Source organism: Physeter macrocephalus, chromosome 16, assembly GCF_002837175.3.
Source record: "Physeter macrocephalus isolate SW-GA chromosome 16, ASM283717v5, whole genome shotgun sequence".
NCBI classification, from domain to species: domain Eukaryota; kingdom Metazoa; phylum Chordata; class Mammalia; order Artiodactyla; family Physeteridae; genus Physeter; species Physeter macrocephalus.
The window spans coordinates 80,261,921-80,278,188 of NC_041229.1; the positions used below are offsets into that span (position 1 = coordinate 80,261,921).

Here is a 16,268-nt window from a genome sequence, read left to right on the forward strand (position 1 = left end):
ATATTGAGGTGCTCCTATGTTGGGTGCATAAATATTTACAATTGTTATATCTTCTTCTTGGATTGAGCCCTTGATCATTATGTAGTGTCCTTGTCTCTTGTAATAGTCTTTGTTTTAAAGTCTATTTTGTCTGATATGAGAATTGCTACTCCAGCTTTCTTTTGATTTCCATTTGCATGGAATATCTTTTTCCATCCCCTCACTTTGTCTGTATATGTCCCTAGGTCTGAATTGGGTCTCTTTTAGACAGCATATATATGGGTCTTGCATTTGTATCCATTCAGCCAGTCTATGTCTTTTGGTGGGAGAATTTAATCCATTTACATTTAAGGTAATTATCGATATGTATGTTCCTATTACCATTTTCTTAATTGTTTTGGGTTTGTTATTGTAGGTCTTTTCCTTCTCTTGTGTTTCCTGCCTAGAGAAGTTCCTTTAGCATTTTTTGTAAAGGTGGTTTGGTGGTGCTGAATTCTCTTAGCTTTTGCTTGTCTGTAAAGGTTTTAATTTCTCCACCGGAACTGAATGAAATCCTTGCTAGGTAGAGTAATCTTGGTTGTAGTTTCTTCCCTTTCATCGCTTTAAATATGTACTGCCACTCCCTTCTGGCTTGCAGAGCTTCTGCTGGAAGATCAGCTGTTAACCTTTAGGGAATTCCCTTGTATATTATTTGTTGCATTTTTCTTGCTCCTCTTAATATTTTTTGTTTATATTTAATTTTTGATAGTTTGATTAATATGTGTCTTGGCATGTTTCTCCCTGGATTTATCCTGTATGGGACTCTCTTCACTTCCTGGACTTGATCAACTATTTCCTTTCCCATTAGGGTAGCTTTCAACTATAATCTCTTCAAATATTTTCTTTTTCCTCTTCTTCTTCTGGGACCCCTATAATTCAAATGTTGGTGTATTTAATGTTGTCCCAGTGGTCTCTGAGAGTGTCCTCAATTCTTTTCATTCTTTTTCTTTATTCTGTTCTGCAGTAGTTATTTCCACTATTTTACCTTCCAGGTCACTTATCTGTTCTTCTGTTTCAGCTATTCTGCTATTGATTCCTTCTAGGGAATTTTAAATTTCATTCATTGTGTTGTTCAATATTGTTTGTTTGCTCTTTAGTTCTTCTAGGTCCTTGTTAAACGTTTCTTGTATTTTCTCCATTCTGTTTCCAAGATTTTGGTTCACCTTTACTATCATTGCTCTGAATTCTTTTCAGGTAGACTGCCTATTTCCTCTTCATTTGTTTGATCTGGTGGGTTTTTACGTTGCTCCTTCATCTGCTGTGTGTTTCCCTGTCTTCTCATTTTGCTTAACTTACTGTGTTTGGGGTCTCCTTTTTGCAGCCTCCAGGTTTGTAGTTCCCATTGTTTTTTGTGCCTGCCCCCAGTGGGTGAGGTTGGTTCAGTGCCTTGTGTAGGCTTCCTGGTGGAGGGGACTAGTGTCGGTGTTCTGGTGGGTGGGGCTGGATCTTGTCTTTCTGGTGGGCAGGGCCACATCCGGTGGTGTGTTTTGGGGTGTCTGTGAACTTAGTATGATTTTAGGCAGCCTCTCTGCTAATGGGTGGGGTTGTGTTCCTGTCTTGCTAGTTGTTTGGCATGGGGCGTTCAGCACTGGAGCTTGTTGGCCGTTTGGTGGAGCTGGGTCTTAGTGTTGAGATGGAGGTCTCTGGGAGAGCTCTTGCCGATTGATATTATGTGGGGCTGGGAGGTCTCTAGGGGTCCAATGTCCTGAACTTGGCTCTCCCACCTCAGAGGCTCAGGCCTGATGCCAGGCCTGAGCACCAAGAATCTGTCAGCCACACAGCTCAGAAGAAAAAGGAGAGAAAAAGAAAGAAAAAATAATAATAATAAATGAAAGAAATTAATGTAAAAAAATAATTTAAAAAAAAGAGCAACCAAACCAATAAACAAATCCACTAATGATAACAAGTGCTAAAAACTAAACTAAGATAAACATAAATATCAGAAACAAATTGCAGACAGCAAACCCCAAATCTACAATTCCTCCTAAAGTCCACCACCTCAATTTTGGGATGATTCGTTGTCTATTCAGGTATTCCACAGATGCAGGGTACATCAAGTTGATTGTGGAGATTTAATCCGCTGCTCTTGAGGCTGCTGGGAGAGATTTCCTTTTCTCTTCTTTGTTCGCACAGCTCCCGGGGTTCAGTTTTGGATTTGGCCCCGCCTCTGCATGTAGGTAGCCTGAGGGCATCTGTTCTTCGCTCAGACAGGACGGGGTTAAAGGAGCAGCTGATTCAGGGGCTCTGGCTCACTCAGGCCGGGGGGAGGGAGGGGCACAGAGTGCGGGGTGAGCCTGCGGCTGCAGAGGCTGGCGTGACGTTGCAGCAGCCTGAGGTGAGCCATGCGTTCTCCCGGGGAAGCTGTCCCTGGATCCCGGGACCCTGGCAGTGGCGGGCTGCACAGGCTCCTGGGAGGGGAGGTGTGGAGAGTGACCTGTGCTCGCACACAGGCTTCTTGGTGGCGCCAGCAGCAGCCTTAGCGTCTCATGCCCGTCTCTGGGGTCCACGCTGGTAACGGCGGCTCGCGCCCGTCTCTGGAGCTCCTTTAAGCGGCGCTCTCCTCGCGCACCAGGAAACAAAGAGGCAAGAAAAAGTCTCTTGCCTCTTCGGCAGCTCCAGACTTTTTCCTGGACTCCCTCCCATCTAGCTGTGGCGCACTAGCCCCTTTCAGGCTGTGCTCACGCAGCCAACCCCAGTCCTCTCCTTGGGATCCGACCTCCGAAGCCTGAGCCTCAGCTCCCAGCCCCCGCCCGTCCCGGCGGGTGAGCAGACAAGCCTCTCAGGCTGGTGAGTGCTGGTCGGCACCGATCCTCTGGGGGAATCTCTCCGCTTTGCCCTCCGCACCCCTGTTGCTGCGCTCTCCTCCGTGGCTCCGAAGCTTCCCTCCCACCCACCCCCCGTCTCTGCCTGAAGGGGCTTCCTAGTGTGTGGAAACTTTTCCTCCTTCACAACTCCCTCCCAGAGCTGCAGGTCCTGTCCCTATTCTTGTCTGTTTTTTCTTTTTTCTTTTGCCCTACCCAGGTACGTGGGGAGTTTGTTGCCTTTTGGGAAGTCTGAGGTCTTCTGCCAGCATTCAGTAGGTGTTCTGTAGGAGCTGTTCCACTTGTAGAAGTATTTTTGATGTATTTGTGGGGAGGTAGGTGATCTCCATGTCTTACTCTTCTGCCATCTTGAAGGTCCCCTCCCCATGGATTTATATTCAAGTCATTCTCACAACTATCCTTAGAGCCAGGTACTAATATTATTCCTATTTTACTTGTGAAAAGCTTGAGGCTTAGTCAGTTTTGCAAGTTCATGCACTTAGCAAGTGTAAAGCTGAAACTTGGATCTCAGCCTGCGGAATTTGGATTCTGAGAAATTGTAGAATGCAAGCACTTTGACACTAATTGGTTGTGCAGGAAAACAAGGTGATGGGAATGTGCAGCTAACATAGTCTTGGAAGATCCAGTGGGTGGTCAGGGAAGACTTCTTAGAGGAAGTTACAGCTGATCTGAGAACTGAAGAAAGATTAATAGTGGAAAGAATAAGACCTGAAGAATAAGATAAATTTGGGTCTGAAACTTGGCTATTCCTACTTCCTAGTTCGGGTGAAATTTTGGACTTCTCACCCTCAACTGCCTTATCTACTAAGAAAATAAGGCTGATATTATCCTCATTTGAGAGTTGTTAGAATAAAAAAAGACAGCATGTGTGAAAGTTCTAGCATCGGGTTTGGCATTAGGAAGACATTTGGTGTTTCTTTTCTACCCTATGCCAAGCAATAATATTCTGCATATCACTGTGTGCTAGGGAACATGTGATCTGCATTAACCCCAAAGCCATGGAATAATTTATATAGTTTAAAATGTGAGTTTAGATTATTTCTTCTAATTTTTATTAGCACTAACCTTATTATTTCCTTGGTTATTTTGGGTGTTTCATTTATCTACTTGCTTAACAACTCATTTGGCTATTACTGGATATATTTGAAGATAAACATTCATGGAGGAAAAAAAATGTTTGGCTATTTCTCAGAAATAACAGAGCCTGAAAGGAACATTTATCAAAACAACTCAAAAACAAAACAAAACAAAACACCCTCTGTGATTGGTTGAGATAAAAAGAAGACATGAATCTAAAACATAATCAACTTGCTAATTGATTCTCAAGTTCATGGCCATTTGTAACATTTAAAAAAAATTGGGTACTTTATAATAAAATCACTTCCAGATGTAAGAAACTCCTCTTCTCCACACCATTTAATAAAACATTAGGTACTGTTGAAACAAACTGATGCAATTGGTTTAGGACAAATGGATGTACTGCAGATACCTCCAGATGGGCAATCCGAAGCAAGATTCATGATATTTCTCATTAAACCTCTTTTCCTCTTGTCATATCAGTGACATCACTATTCTCTTAATTACTCAGGCTAAGAACTTTGAGTGATCTCTGCCTCCTCCTGTGTTAAATCAGCTGTTAAGAGTGGTAGGCAAATTGGCAGGCCCAAGACTCCCACCCTCTGATGTAACACTTTCTTTATGATACCTTTCCCTTGAGTGTGGGTAGGACCTGTGAATAGATGGATGTCACTCCAGTGATTAGGTTACATTATATGGCAAAGGTAAAGGGATTCTGCAGATGTAGTTAAGGCCCCTAATCAGTTGATTTTGAATTAATCAAAAGGGGATTATCATGGGTGGGCCTGACCTTCAGCCTGGAGGAAGCAGCTGAGATTCTTTTGCTGGCCTTAAAGAAGTGAGCTGCAGTGTCAAGAGGAGGGATCCAGTGGCAAGGATCTGAGAGTGACCTTTAGTAGTTGAGAGGTGTTCCCCGGTGATAGTTGCCAAGAATCTGGGGAACCCAGTCATATAACCACAAAGAAATGAATTCTGCCAATTCTTATCTTATTCTTCAATCCAGATAAGCTTAGAAGTAGACTCTTTCCCAATCAAGCCTCCAGGTAAGAACATAGATCAAGTGACACTTTGACTGCAGCCTTTTGAGACCCTGAGCAGAGACCTAGCTAAGCTGTGCCCAGAATCATGGCCCATACAAACTGAGATCATACATATATGTTGCTTTAAGTGACTAAGTTTGCGTTAATTTGTTATACAGCATAGAAAATGGATACATAACTTCTCCTAATTCTCCCTTTCCAGTGTCTTTATTGATCCCCTTTTCTGTATTGTTATTGCCCTCATTCAGGCCCTCAGGCCCCTCCCCTGAACTAATAACTTTCTAACTAGTCTTCCCACTATTAATTTCTCACTTTTCCAGGAAATTTCTTGCCACTATGTTTTATCTTCCAGAAACAGAGCTTTGATCATGTCTCCCTCTCAAAAACGGATCCTTTCTCCCATGTTCTCCACAATCAAGAATGTATAGCTTAGTCATTTTTGCTATGGGTTTTGGTTTAGAGAGCTATGGATTTGAATCTAAATTCTAACACTTAACTAGCTGTGTGAACTTAGATATGTTAATTTAAGCCTCAGTTTGTAAAGTGGAGATCATAACTGGATCTTTCTCATAGGGTTACTGAGAATTAAATGAGATAATGCATATTAAGTTTCTGCTACAGAGTGTGTGCTCAGTAAATCGCAACTATTATTGTGGTTACTATAGAATTCAATTCAAGCTCCTTATTCTGGTATTTAAAACCATCCATGATCTTCAATAGCTTTCCCAGCCACATCTCCTTCTATACCTTTCCACAAACTATACTCAACAGCCACACCTGTTTAATCAATGAACTTGAAGTTCTTGGTTTCACGGTATGTAATCCATTTTTTTGGTCCACTGTTTATTTTCTTCCTTCAGATTAGAGTTTTTATTCCTGCCATTCTACAGCTATCAAAATTCCACAAATAATTTGAGGCTCGGCCTTTATGAGACCTCACCTCTAACCAGGGGAAAACTTTAGCGGGCACCCACTGCTATCACTTACTGGATACTTAATGCCTGTGTCTATTCTGATTTGTCATAGGTCTGTCTGATTGGTGGTATAAGTTGTTGTGTTTTTTGTAGCAACCCTGCCTATAATCCTTCCATTTCTTTGGTCTCTCAACTCAATATTATTATTTCCTCTCTCTGTGTTCCTGTAGAAATTTGCTTGAACCTATGTTTAGTATTTCAAACTATGTTTTGAACTTCAACCTGCTCACATGATTGTCTTTCACACTATATAAAAAGGAATCATCTTTAGATTCCCAGTTCACTGGGCACATAATAAATGCTCAAATCCTTGTTGGATGATGAAGAATTAGTTTCACTGACCTACTGTCAGTCTTCAGAAGGATGAAGCAAAGTTTTGTAAAGGATGATATCTACTAATGGTTGACTGGCTTCAGCAGCATGTTATTTGGCTTAAATAATTAAATATTCTATACAAGAATGCATCATTGTAAACTATGTATGATTTATAAAGCCCAATAAGATCTATAAAGATGTGGATGGCCAATTTATTTAAATGAGCATATCTCTATCTTCATATCAATGTTTCTTTGTCAGAATAATTTCAGAACTTCAGTGCTGTAACAAATCTTTATGTCAAGCAATTGCATTTATGATCCTGGAAAAAAATCTGAGACACCACTTAGTCTATGGATCTGGAGATTTGAATCCATGTAAAGTAGTAACTCTGTCTTCCCTTTCTCTCTTCTAACCCATCTTTTGATACATACTCTCTTTGCCTGGCTTCCTCTTCCCTTTCCAGTTGATGACGATTCTTGCTGGGAAATGTAGACTTCAAATAGAAATCAAGTAGCTCTGTCTTCTCTTTTTCATCTGGTAACGTTGCATAATAGTCCCCAAAGAGCACGTATATTCTGTTCCACATCTTCTTCCCACAAAACGTAGCTGAAGAAGTCTTGTCTTTAGAAATATAACTTCATTTTCTGCTGAGCTCTATCCTTTTAAAACTTAGAGGTTTGTGATATCCTTTGGTGTTCATTCTTAGTCATATCCTCCTTTATTCCACCTTCTATTCATTTTAAATCTGAGCTAGCTAGTTTCTTTCACGAATGTCTCACTTCTTTCTTAGAATTTTAGAGTCCATAAAATATACAATGTACAATGTGTGTGTGCATTTTAAAAAATGCTTACTATTTACCAAATACAGTGCTAGGTATTTTACATGAGTTTTTTAGTTAATTCTCCCAAGAAAACTATGTGGCATATATAATAATTACTATGTCTGTTTTTTTTTTTTTTTTTTAACAAGCTCAGAGGTTAAGTAATTTTCCCAGGCACTTTGTGTTTTTCCTTACTATCCTCACGTTGCAAAGGACAGCCGAGATTTAGAGAGGTTAAACATTTTGCTCAATGTCACACAACTAGCAAGTGGTACACCTGGGATTCAAACCTATATTTTTCTTGAGTCTGTAGTCGGAGTTCTTACCCCCATGCTATAACTCGCTCCTTTCCTTTGAAGCTTTGACATCTGCTTTCTTAAAATCTTCAGCACACATCAGCCTCTGCCCTATATTTTCTTTCCTTATTACAAATTCCAAGATGACACAGTAACCATTCAGTTCTTCCTTGTTAGAGAGAAGCTGGTCCAGAATAGCAGTCTCTTTACTGTAGTTTCTGTTATTTCAGAGATGATACTGTCAGTGAGGTAAGTAAAACACTTTTTAATCACTTAACTTTGAGCTGTAAAAGAATCCTAGTAGATGTCAAGAGAGTTGAGATTCCTCATCAACATAAAGCTTGCCTCTGTGCAAGTTTTGTCATGGAGGCAGACCATTATTTTAGCATATGATAGTTCCCTAAGACTGTGCAGGAAATCAGATGCACAGATATTAAATAGCAGACTTGGACATTATAATGGATGAGTAGTCTGTTTCCAGAATAATAAAAAAAATTCTTAATTATACCACAACTTTTAGAAAAAAAAGTTGATGGTGGTTCTGCTTTTTTACATATTTTAATATATTTTTTTCCTTTGCAGCTAAGCATCAACTCGACAGCTTAATCCCAATGGGCTCAATTGATAGCAAAGAATTGCTATTTTTCAAACAACTTATGGCGTCAATCTTTTTTAGTTGTACTAAGCTTATGAGAAATATACTACTTATTAGTAGCATTGATACTAATTTTTCTATTTCCTACTCACATTTTAGAAAATAACCGCAAAGGTGTAATAGAATACTCAAATAATTGCACAAATACTCTAGTAAGGGCAAAGGTGGCTACATTGCTGAAACTAAGCTATTTTGGCCAACCAACAGACAATGTGATATCTTGAAATGTTTGCTGTAAAGCTCACGGATGAATGTCCAAGTTCAACATATAAAGGTAAGTTGAGGAGTACTAAAATGTCATTATGAAAATGCTAGATTAAGCAAGTAGTAGCATGCTTCCATAACAATCAATTCTGTTTCTCTCTCATTTTATTCTCACTGAAATGATCTTCACTCTGCCTTCAGTGTCAAGTTTAAGAGTTCCCATTAATCTTATACCTTATTTACCCCTGGAGTTTCCCCCTTCCTTTTATATTTGATCCATTTCTTTCCAAGAAGATACTCCATTTGGTTGCCATATTCTTGACATGAATTTTACCAAATGTCAGGAGTACCTATGAGTTATAATTACTTTCTTAAAATATCACATTTAGCTTTGTTATCTGTTCTAGTCAGGATTCTTTATTAGCAAGTAACAGAAATCCACTTACATTAGCTTAATAAAAAGGGGAATTTATTGGAAGGGGAGAGGAATGGCTCATTAAACCCTAGGATAAGAAGTAAAGCTGAGCTTTTCCAGGGTCTGGAACTAGCACATGGGAAGCCAAGAGCCAGGGAGTTGCTCTCCACCTCTATGGGCTTGGGGGCTACTAACTTGGTGGTTAGGTCCATTGATTTTATAGGAGCCAAAACCAATGAACCATTCTCAGAATGAATAGTTCAAAGATCTCATGGGATGCTTTTCCATTATTCTTGTAAATAAATATTTATTGCCGTTGTTAATTTTTCACGTTTGCACAACCCCCCATAATTTACTAGGTATGTGTAATGTCATCTACATAATAGATGCTGAATAAATATTTGTTGAATGAATAAATGTTATACCTATTAGAGTACTGTCACATATTCCTTCTTGGACATGAAAAAGATGTGACAGTGACATTCATCACTCCATCGACTGATAGGATTTATTTGACTGATCTGACGCTTAATCTTTGTGTTTCCTGCAGACCCTAATTTTCCGTATAACGTATGAAAGTCTTAGAAGATCAAATAACACTAGTTCAGGATAATTATCTTAGAAAACCATTTTTCTATGAAAGCCAGGCTTCCTGATTTGAAAAAATTGATTTTTAAAATAATTGAACTGTTTGAATTAAAGATCTGAATTAAGGAAATCTTTGCAAGAATAGACTTCATTAAAAAAATTTTGGTACATATTCCACCTCTACTTGAGTGCCAAAAACTTAGAACTTTAAAACACCCTGGTGGTGAGACCAGTGGTCAACAAAAGCTGGAGGAAACAATAGGCAGTTCCTTGGCAAAACTGTCATAACAAATCCTCCCTGTCTCGGATTTCTTCCTCCCCTTATTGTTCCTGATCAAGTTTGGTCCCTGGGACCCTGATTCATGGACTTGCTATTCTCAGCATCTTTATCAAGTCCTTTCTGATTCCCAACCAAACTCTTCCAATTGTATTCTCAACAACTCCAGTTTCGTTTTCTAGAACTTATTTTTAAATATCTCTTGGCATCCTTCTGTAAAAATACTAATTGTGATCCGACTACATGAGTTAGCTCCTTCTCCCACACTACAGATGCAAACTGATTCCCAATCACACACACCTGTCACAGATTCAGTTCCCTCTTATGAGGGTACAGTATTAATCACTAATATATTTCCAAGCATGGGTCCTTGCATCTGCTCTAGTGAAGAGATACAGCTCATTTAGTATTGTTAACATCAATGGCAGATTTACCATATAATATATTGCCTCCACTAGGAAATATTTGAGAGTAAAAGGAAGCACTATTAATAATTATTTGAGAGTAACAGGTACCCATCAAGATTGCTGGGCAAACTGGAACTATTGTCACCCTAATTATTAGTGATTATATGCTTTCTCTAAGAAAAGTTTTTTTCTATTGTGATTCATTTATTTTTCTCAATGTGTGTAAATCTCTCTTGGACTTTACTAATTTTTGGAAATGAGTGATTCAAGAAATATGTTAAGGACCAGACTTTTTGAAATGCTCTTTAAAAGCAAACAAATACCATCCCAAGGGCCTCAGACTTTCAAAGACAAGGAACATTTGACACTTCATAACTTACTGGACAGAGACACTTTTTAAAATAAGGAATTGATTACAGTGTCAGAAGGAGTTAATTACTTCTTTCTTCATTCATGAGTAATTACCAGCTTCTTTACGTGAGGTCTTTAGGTTCTTTGGGGAAGCCTCTGTAACTTGGTCCAGTGTGGACTGTAATTTAAGGTTCTGTTATAAAAACACACATCCAAAATTGACTAAGTAGTTGAGCCTCTTTTATGTAGCAATTTCTAAATTTCCAAGTTTAGGATAATTATTTATATTTACATATATAATCATAGAATATCTAAACTGATATGTACCCTCCAAACCATCTTAATCCAGTGGGTCTCCAACGCAGCTACATAGCTGAATATTTGGGGAGCTTAAAACTTACTTTTGTCTTTTCTATTTCCAGAAATTCTGATTTAACTGGTCTGGGATGGGACCCAGGCATAGGCATTAAAAACAAAAAATGCCTCAGGTGATTTTAATGAGCAGTCGGGACCAAGAACCTCTGATTTCATTCAACTCTTTCATTTTCCATCTGAGAAAATGGAGGCCCTCTTACTGCAGCTGTCACTGTGGGTTAACAATCCAAATATCCCTGTGAATTGCGAAATGTTTTTAAAAGGGCTCTGTGAATGTGACATCACCTTCTTTACTTAGAACTGATCATAATTTTTATGGCTTCCAACAGATGTCTTGGTTTCTTGAATTATCCTTTCACGTCACGGGGCTTCTAAGGCACTTGCTGCCAAAGAGCCGGAAGGTATGTCTCTTTTTTTTTCATTCTCCAGGTAGTAGAGCATATTTTAGCTTTTTATTTCTTGCCAGTACTTTTGCTTCAATTTCTTCCTTTATCTTTTTTGTCCACTGAAGTTTGTCTTCTAACACTTTAGATCATGTGGATTGTATCCCTGAAGATCTCAAAACTTCAAAAGTATTTTTCTTTTACCTTTATGCCTGAGTGATGGTTTAGCTGAGGGGTCAGCAAACTATAACCCATGGACCAAATCCAGTCGGCTGACTGTTTCTGTAAATAAAGTTTTACTGGCACACAACCCCCTCCATTCATTTATGTATTGTCTATGACTGCTTCCAGACACAATAGCAGAGTTGTGACAGAGACTGTACAAACCATAAAGCTGAAGATATTACTGGTCCTTTACTGAAAATGTTTCCTGACCCCTGGTTTTGCTAGTTTTAAAATCCTTGGACTGCAAGACATTTGTAGGCATTGTTCCCCTATCTTCTAATGTTAAACGATGCTGGGGCAATGTCAGAATTTCAACTTCATTCACACCCACCCTTCCTTTACCCACATTAATGATTTGTCCTTTTTGTCTGGATGCCCAAGAGATTCTATATCTTTGAAATCTAGTAACTTCTAGGCTATATCTTGGCATCAATTTGACATTTATTTTCTTGGAACACTGTACATTTGATTCTTTTTATTTTTTGAATGCTATTTTGATTGTATACAGAATTGAACATCTGCAATCCAAAGAGACCAGTTATGAACATTTTCATTCAACTCTGACTGGCTTTTATGGTTCTATCTTTTTTCATATTTATTTCAATTTGCTCATATTTTTTAGCCCTGTCTTCAGTATACCTTATAGTAGTCACAGTCATATCTATTCATTCCTTTCCTGACTCTTGCCTTCTGCTTTAAGAGAGTTAAAAGTCTTACTAATTTCTTGGGGTATATGGCAATATGCTTGATGATAAGTTTATCCGTCTGACGGCAACGTTTTTTTTGGTGAATGTTCCTTATATGCCATTTTTTTTTCGATTCTTTCCTCCTTTTTCTTATAATATCTTTATGTAGTTTGTGTACAGATTCCTTTTTAATTACAAGTTATCTTTGAATGAGATAAATTCTTTCTGGACTAGCTATTTGCAGGAGGTTCACAGGGACAGAACAACGCTGTATTTCTGAGCTATAAAGAATTCTTTCTAGTTCATAGTTGTTGTAGAGACTATTAATTGAATTCTCCAACATCCATTTCTTTCTTCTATAATAACAGAAACCAGATTCAATTCATTGTCATTGTGCTCAGCTAAAACCCTAAAAATTCCCAGCTTTCTTTATGACTGGTTATGGCCATGTGACCAAACTCTATCCAGCAATACGTAAAGCGAAAGTTCTGAGTGTGGCTTCTAGGTAAGCTCCTTGAAAGTGGGAGTAGAGGGCTTCCCTGGTGGCGCAGTGGTTGAGAGTCCGCCTGCCGATGCAGGGGACGCGGGTTCGTGCCCCGGTCCGGGAAGATCCCACATGCCGCGGAGCGGCTGGGCCCGTGAGCCATAGCCGCTGAGCCTGCGCGTCTGGAGCCTGTGCTCCGCAACGGGAGAGGCCACAACAGTGAGAGGCCCACGTACCACCAAAAAAAAAAAAAAAAAAAAGTGGTAGTAGAATAAGGCCTTCTTCCTTATCCCTGCAGTCAGGAATATGGATGTAATGACTGGTGTTCCAGAAGCCATCTTAAACCGTGAGGTAACCTTGAAAATGGAAGCCATGTACAGAGGGAAGCAGAGCAGGCAGTTCGGAGCCGCATTCCCTGGTGACACCATTGAAGCTGTTGTGGTGACACCATTGAAGCTGTTGTACAAATCCTATTTTTGAAATTCTTTTAAATGAGAGAGAAATAATCACCTATTATGTTAATGCTTTGGGGGGCTTTTCCTGTTATATAGCTGAGCATAATCTTAACTGATATAGTAATAAAACTTATCAGGCAGGTTTGCGTGAATGATTGTGTGTATGTGGCCGTGCAAGAGAGTTGCTTTTCCCTTTGTTTTTTCACTGCTAGCAAAAGCTGGCAGCTGGCAGTTTACATCTTCTCCACTGTCTCAGCTTCCTATTAAGAGGTCACATCTGTGTCGTTCTGCTTACAGCCCCAGCTTCCCTACTTCTCTGAGCTGACAAATGAGGACCAAAGAAGCTTCCATCACAAGTCTGCAAGTTACATGATCGTTGTTTAAAGGAACTGGTGGCTTCTCTCCTCAGGGTCTCCCATTTCTTAGGAGAACCAGTACTCTGAGGTTTTGCCTGAACTCTCAGGCAGGTCCTGGCGTTGTCTTCTCACCAGCATCCCTGGTGGTATCTGCATTTAGCATCCCCTTCCTTACATATCGTGGTTCAGATTTCTAGCTGTTTCCTAGTTTTGTCAAAGATGGAGCTTGCATTCCTGTTCTACTTCTGTTTGTTGTTGCAGGATGACTTTGGAGAAGAGAAGGGACACCAATGTCATTTACTCCACCATTTTAAAACCAGAAGTCTCCTTGCTTTATTTTTAAAATAACATTTTTATAAGTTAGAAAAGGATATATGTTCAGAGGAAATGTTAGAAAATGCAAAAAAAAAAAAAACCACACTAAAAAAATGAAGGGAGAATTAGTAATTTCACCAGTCTTAACTCCTGTTACTATTTTAGAGAATATTTTTCAAAATTTTCTTTCAGTCTGTCTATGAGTATATTGATAAATCGAATATATATATATACATTATATATGTATATATATATTCATACACTTTTCACACACGTTATTTTTTAACCTATTTAACTTTTTGGGAATATGACATGGAAAATCAATGAATCGTCTACAACATTATTTTTAATTGCTCTTTGGCATTCCAGTGTATGAATATAACAAAAGTTTTATTAACCAATCCCCTAGCTTTGGACACTAGTCTTTTCCCACACATTTGCTATTATAAATAATGCTGCAATGCATTTTTTTTTAACTTAAAAAAAAAACAGGCTAAATGTGCCTTATTTTCACATTTCCTTAGTAAAATCTTTCTACAGTGAAATTCAGCTCAGGTTAAATGGTCATTCATTATGAATTAGTAGTGGACTATGAGGTTCTTCTTCTTATTATTATTACTTTTTGCGTTACGCGGGCCTCTCACTGTTGTGGCCTCTCCCGTTGTGGAGCACAGGCTCCGGACGCGCAGGCTCAGCGGCCATGGCTCACGGGCCCAGCTGCTCCGCGGCATGTGGGATCTTCCCAGACCGGGGCACGAACCCGTGTCCCCTGCATCGGCAGGCGGACTCTCAACCACTGCGCCACCAGGGAAGCCCGAGGTTCTTATTATTATTCAAGGTCTGTGAGGATGCAGAATGGTAAATGGGAGCCCTAGAGCTCAGCAGTTATTCCATCCTCAACCCTGGAGTTGAGGTAATGTTCTTCGACGCTATGGCAAGCCCAGACAGAAACTCTGTGTATGCACAGAGGCACAAAAGGCCACAGACTTTCAAGGACTGGCATACCTGCCCTGCTGGGGATTCCTAATTTATAAAGGCCTCCTCTACTTCCCGTGGGGGTCCTTTAAAAAAGACTTTAAAGGAATTTTAAACTTACAGAAGAGTTGCAAAAACAGTACAGAGTTCCCTCATATCCCTCAATGCACATCCCTTACGATAACCATCTTACATGACCGTAGCATAGTGATCAAGAACCGGGTATTATCACAGGTGCAATACTGGCAGCTAAACTACAGGCCCTATTTGAACATCATCATTTTTTCCACTAATGTCCTTTTTTTCTACCAGGATCCTAAGGATGATCCCACATTGTATTTCGTTGTTATTTCTCCTTAGTCTCTTCTAGTCTGTAACAGTTCCTCTGTCTTTCCTTGTCTTTTCTGACTTTGACATTTTTGAGAAGTACTGGTCGGTGAGTTTGTAGAATGTCACTCAATTTGGATTTGTCTGCTATTTTTCCGTGAGTAGATTGAGGTTATGCATTTTTTTGGCAAGAATACTACAAAAATGCTCTTGTATCTTTCTCAGTGCATCCTATCAAGGGGTTCAATGATGTCGACATGTCTTATTGCTGGTGACATTTTTTACCTTGATTACTTGGTTAAGTTGATGTCTGACCAGTTCCTTCACTGAAGTTATTACAGTTCCCTTTGTAATTGATAAGTGTCTTGGGAGGGATATTTTCAGGTATCTATTCCTTCTCAAACTTTTGCCCGGTAATTTTAGCATCCATCAATGTGTCTTGTCTGCAGCAGTTACTGTGATGTTTGTCTAATGGTGATTCTAATATTTTCCTCTTTCCTTCTATGCTTATCAATTGGAAGCTACTGTGAGAAAGAGCTATTGCATTCCCCCATTTATCTGATTATTTATTATATCTGTATGGACATATGGATATTTATTTTATTCTATGGATTAAAATCTAATAATATCATTATTTATTTTGTCATTCAAATTATTCCAACTTTGGTCATTGGGAGCTCTTTGAGGTTGCCTCCTGTTTTCTTCCACATACTGTCATCTTATTTTCAACATTTTCTTACTTTCTGTCACCACAATAAGTTCCAGGATCATCTTGTGTTTACCTTGACCCTGTTTTGAAATCAACCACTTCTCCTAGGAGTTCCCTTCTTTGGAGAATGGTGTTTAGAGACCAAGATCTGGGCAATGAGTGTGTTCATTATTACTGGGCTATTATTGCTACAAGGCCCTCTCTGCAGACACAGCTAGAAAATATTATACATATGTATACGAACCCCCATATACACATATATCTATATTTCTTTATTTATCTGCTTGCATTTATATATAGCAAAACCCGTGAGTCTGTGCTGATACCTCTGATTCCAGTCCAAAACCACAGGGTTAATTCTAACATCCCCTCTTTCCTTATTTATAAATTTTTTTCTCAACAATAAGAAACCCAGCTCTCACCTAAGTGTCCATCGACAGATGAATGGATAAAGAAGATGTGGCATATATATACAATGGAATATTACTCAGCCATAAAAAGAAACAAAATTGAGTTATTTGTAGTGAGGTGGATGGACCTAGAGTCTGTCATACAGAGTGAAGTAAGTCAGAAAGAGAAAAACAAATACCGTATGCTAACACATATATATGGAATCTTTAAAAAAAAATGGTTATGAAGAACCTAGGGGCAAGATGGGAATAAAGACGCAGACCTACTAGAGAATGGACTTGAGGACACGGGGAGGGGGAAGGGT

At 39.2% G+C, this 16,268-nt stretch overlaps 1 protein-coding gene across 13 annotated transcripts in view; it reads right to left on the bottom strand.

Moving 5' to 3' along the window:
* The window catches only part of BDNF (brain derived neurotrophic factor), a 179,875-nt gene that overhangs the window by 62,754 nt on the left and 100,853 nt on the right, over positions 1-16,268 (bottom strand). Inside the window, exon 4 of one of the 13 annotated variants that reach the window (XM_055091445.1) lies at positions 18-1,799. The exons of 11 other annotated variants lie outside the window; for them this stretch is intronic. The gene's annotated coding sequence lies outside the window, so the exon portion shown is untranslated. Of the gene's footprint in view, positions 1-17; positions 1,800-3,413; positions 3,516-16,268 lie in introns of those variants that run through there. One more of the 13 variants, XM_055091443.1, reaches the window with a different exon arrangement.